Raw genomic sequence first — 5367 nt, 5'->3', positions numbered from 1 at the left:
TCAGTAATAAGAACAAAGGATTTTTGAGCATTTGCTATGTGCCAGGCACTGTACTGAGAGCTTTTATTGCCATTATCTCACAACTCTATGAGGTGGGCGCTGCTATTATCTTTATTTAATAGATGGGGAAACTGAGACCCAAAGTTTCTGGCCCCAAGTGACACAGCTGGTAAGTTTAGAGCTCAAATTTGTACCCACGCAAGCTCCTTCCAGGACCCCGTGCTTACTATCTACCCCAAACCGCTTTCTATTCAGTCAATGTTAGTCTCTTTTACCCATGAATCTCCCTTGCTGCACAAAGACATGACATGACTAAGAGTCGTGGCTGCTGTGTCTTATAAACTCTTAGCAAGAGTTTATAAGCATCGCCGCATCATCTTTAATTGTCACAATCACACTATGAGATACACACTGGGAGAGATGCTCAGAGAAGTGAAGCAACCTCCCTTAGGTCACAGAATAATGCATGTGGAGGCAGGATTGGAATCCAGCTCCGCCTGACTCTAGGACACCTTGCTCTCTGATCTTAACGTCCCTGAGATGTTTTAGCCACTCCCTCTCAAGCTGACTGGAAGGCTCACTCTCTCAGCCACGGCTCTAGAGCTGCTGAGTTCTCAGGCAGGAATAGCTAGCTAGCTGCCTCCTAGAGAGAGAGAGGGAGCATTGATGATGGTAATCTACTAAGAATGGCAGTTGAGGGGCAGGCAACGGCTGGCGTGGGAGGCTCCTCGATAAGCCGTATGCAAACATTTCCTCTGGATGAGAAGTATTATCTCAGTGTAATCCCCAGAGGCCTCTGTGAGGCGTACGTTGCCACCTTCTCTGGAAGGGGGCATGTCCCTTCTCCGAGTCATGCCTGCCAGTGACAGGCAGAAGATGGACAAGGCTGGGTAAGCAGGAGCTGATGGAGGCCAGGTGGGGGCCACCCAAAGGAGAAAGGGAAGGTGACTGTCAAGGATACCGGCTACGATGATTGCCACAGAGTTCCCTATCCTTTCACCCAACACTGTTCTGTCTCCAGAGTGGATGCAGGTGTCCTCACTTCCCCAGAGAAACCTAACACAGGCCACTCTCAGGTCTGCTTAATCCCTGTGTGCTCTGGAAAGTAGAGTTCAAGGCACTGATAAGATGCCATCCTCTCCCTTCTCAGACCTAAGTAAGAGAGGAGTAGTTCATATTCGTGAGGCACCTGCTGTGTGTCAGGCATAGTTCCAGACACGGTATGTACATGAGCATGGCTGTTCTGCACAGATGAGGAAACTGAGGCTCAGAGAAGTTACAGTACACGCCCACATTTACACAGCTGGTAAACCGTGGAGCCCAGATTCAAATACAGGACTGATTCCAGAGCCCTGGCCCTTAACCTTTGACCTTAAACCTATTGCCTCTGTGTAGGGGAAAAAGACAGGTAATTAACCACACAGGTGTCATCTCTACCTAGACAGAGACCTGAGCCAGGAAGTGGAGAGGGTTAGGCAGAGCGTAAGTGTGCCATGGTCACCAGGCTCCTGAGACCTGCAAAGCCCAATAGAGGTAGCTTTGACATCTTAGGTATGGGGATCATCAGGTCTCCAGGCTAGAACTCAGGTCTAACCTGTAGTAATGGAGAGTCAGTCGCAGAGAATGTCCAGCTAAGGCCTGTCAGGGCACAGTTCTGTACAGGTTATATAGAAGTCACAGTGGAAATTCTTAGATTCTGTCCATCATATTGGAGCAGGGCCTAGAGGAGGACTAGTATAAAAGGTGCAGGATGGGGTTGGGGCACAGCAATAGAAGTGGCGGAAATGTCGCTAGGACACCCTTTCCCTAAATCTCTGGGCCTGTGGGGCCTTCTCTTCATAAAGTGAGTGCACAGACCCCTTGGCCGATTGGCCCAGCTTGAGTCACATGGTCGCCCTGATCCAATCAACTGTAGCCTAAGGGTCACATGTGGGATGAAGCTGAGAGAGACTTATCGTCTAAGGCTTCTAGTACTCAGAATCAAGTGGGACTGACTGCTTTTGACCTGGAGATGGAAAAGGAGAGAGTTGGGCATCCCCTGGAAAGTTGTTAGAGATCCACCACAAGACCCCTCACCCAGAGCATGGCACCTGGCGCCAGACTCAACCCCGTTCTGTTCACTTCAGCATCAAGGGCACAGCCACTCACAGAGGCAGGCAGTGCCTCCCCCAGCCTCCTTGCCAGGTGAGCAACTGAGCTAGGAATGGAAAGAACTGACACCCCAAGCCACTCCCCAGACCTTCCCAGTGTGCCATCGTCAAGACATTAATGATGACACCCTCATCTCTCCTAACAGCAAACACAGCTAGGCAGCCTGTCCCTCAGCATTCCCAGGCTCAAACATACGACTCCAGGGTGCAGAGCATCTGGAGGAAAAGCATTTACCTAATGTAGCTGGTGGGAGTTCCCTGGAGCTAACAATTAGCTGAGCGGGGAAGAACCTTCATAATTTGTTGAGTTTATTGAGTTGCTTCTGGGAAAGAAGGAACATTTGCTCACATTGATTACCAAACTCCACTGGTGTTGTATTGGGGATATGTCAGCTTAAAAAGAGTTCCCCCCAAAAGGTACCAACAGCTGCCACATGAATAGGGAGCACATCGGGGACTGAGGGACCAAGCCTGATGGTGGGTGGGGCGGGGCAGCATGTCTTCATGGGAAACCCAGATAAAACCCAGCATGTCCTTCAAGACCCTCCCTACCGTCTCCAGGCTCACCTGCTCACCTGCCTCTTCCTCTGCTTTTCCTCACACATGCCCTCTGCTTCTACCAGCAGGATCTCATTCATTCATTCATTCATTCATTCAAGCGTTTCTTCTTCCAGTAAGCAATACTTTGATTGAGCCTTTGCCATGTGTCAGGCACTCTGCAAGGTACTGAACAAGAAAGAAACTCAGGGACTCACGATTTGGCGGGTAGGGTGGACCCTTGAACAGTGGTTGGTGAGACAAATACTATGGTAGAAAAAGTGCAAGGAGTCCAGAGGTACACAAGAGAAGCCACCTTCTTGGAGCCAATGGCTGTAAGATGATGCCTGAAAGATGATGAGCCAGGGAATAGCTAGAAAAAGCGTGGGATTAGTAGACAGGGAGAATTTGGCAAAGAGGTGAGTTCTTGATCTTTAGAAACATTCAGAACAAAGCTTAACTGACCATTTGTCAAGAATTCTGTAGTTGGGATTTGTACGTTGCTGGGCACTAGACTTCTGAAGGTTTTTTCAAATAAGATTTTCACATTAGCTGGTTCCCTCCTCCTGATTTGCAAATTAGAAACGATGCCCACTGTTGTAAGCCAGAGACTGCCATTCATTCATTCATTCATTCATTCATTCACTCAAAAACAAGTGTATGCTTAACCATCTCTACCAAAGCAGCTGCCTGGAGTAGCTGGCACTCCCATGGCCTTGATAGATCTTCTTGAGATGATGCCCTGTGGCACTCTAAGCCCAGCTGCTGCAGGCAGTCTCCCACTCAGACCCTCGACAACCCTCAACGCCTATGCACTTCCTGCTCCCACCAGCTGAATCTTGTACTTTCTGAGAATCAGGTTGGTTTGTTGCCAACTCTCTCGGTGCCAGTTATACTTGTTATTGTAATTATGTGATTTAAATTAAACATCACATAAACTGATGAAATATGAGTGTGAAAGGATATATAGTTGCATCTATGGAAACTAAATTGAATGCTTTGGAATGGCTCCATGAAGGAGAAGCTATAAAAAGAATTGCTTCCTAAATATTAGGTGTGTATGAGTGAGACAACTGCACCCAGCCAAGTCAGTTCCACTGGGACAGGGACTGGGTCTCTCTTGCTCACCACCACATTCATGGTGCCTAGCACAATGCCTGGCACATTGTAGGTACTTAATAAATATTTGTTGACTGGACAAGCTGTAGCAAAATTGGAAATGGTGAATGATGCATTATGGGTGTAGTTTATATAAGAGACGATGTGGAGAATGAACCCATAGTTAAAGGAGAGGCCTTGGTCTGCATTAACTGGATTGGCAAATAAATGTACATTGAAATAGTTTATATTACAATGAAATAGTCAAGCTATATGTGCATTCTTTTATTATTCCTTACTTAGAAGGAAAATATTTTTACTAACGAACTACATCATCAGCCAGGCTTCTATGGTAGGTGTCAGTAAACTCTTTTTGTAAAGAATGGGAAATATTTTTGGCTTTGTAGGTTATAGTTTCTGTCATAGCTACTCATGTAGCATGAAAGCTGACAATGTGTAAATGAATGAGCATGGCTGTGATCCAGTAAAACTTTATTTACAGGCAGCCAGCATGCCATAGTTGGCCAACCCCTGTTTTGTCTAAGCGATTTGTTCTGTGTGCCAGGCCTTGTGCTGTGTGACTGGACATAGCAAAACAACGAAGATCCAGTTCTTGTCCTTATGGGGCATGCCTTCTAGCAGGGAGATGGTCCAGCCGAGAGACGATTATGATTTGGTAGGCCCAACACAAGGGCCAGGGTATGTCCATGGTGCAAAGGGGGCACAGTGGAGGGAACCACCCCTCCTGTGGGGGGCAAGGAGAGGGAGAGGTTGGGGAAAGGAGACATTTGATTAAGTTTATGGGATCAGTGATATTTTCCCAGGTAGCCAGGTGGGGCAACAGGAAAGGGCATCCCAGGTAGAGGGAACAGCATATGCAGAGGTATGGAGACATGAAAGTAGATATAGCTCAGAATGGGTGTTATTGGAGAGGGAAGGCGTTCAAAAGTTTGGGCTTTGTCCTCGGATGAGTAGGCCTTTGCTGCTGGGTTTCCAGCCAGGCAAGGACTTGATCAGATCTCCCCACAGAGTATGGAAAATGGATTGGAGGTAGGGGCATGGATCAGAAGGCTGTCTCTGTAGTACGGGTGAGGAATGACAAGATGTGATGAGGAGGAGAAAACCTGGCCACAGTTGGCAAGGGGGTGAAGGGCAGGGAGACGTTCAGGATGATGGCTGGGTTGGGTGAACTGGGAAGATGATGGGGATTATGGAGATAGGGAGCAGGAATAATTGGGGGCAAGCTTTGGTTTCTTCAGAGCACAATGAACAACCCCGGACACATATAAGTAGGTAGCTAGGAGCTGAATCTTCAGTCTGGCTCAGCCCTCTTAGAGCTACCTGCCCAAGTGGGGTGGCGGGGGATGGGGGCTCCGAGACCCTGGTGCGGACAGAGGCGCTGTTGGGAACAAGAGCCTTGGAAGGCCACAAGGCCTCTTTCCAAAGATAAGGCTCAAGACTGGGGGACTCCAGCAGCCATATTTTTAAAAAGGCTTGCTTTCATCCCAGGTGTTCACCTAGTTCCTGGAAAATATATACCATCATGGGTTTGTCTTGGGAAAAGGGTTTATATTGACATAAC

Source organism: Pteropus vampyrus, unplaced genomic scaffold, assembly GCF_000151845.1.
Source record: "Pteropus vampyrus isolate Shadow unplaced genomic scaffold, Pvam_2.0 Scaffold36, whole genome shotgun sequence".
Classification (NCBI taxonomy): domain Eukaryota; kingdom Metazoa; phylum Chordata; class Mammalia; order Chiroptera; family Pteropodidae; genus Pteropus; species Pteropus vampyrus.
This window is presented reverse-complemented; position numbering follows the sequence as displayed.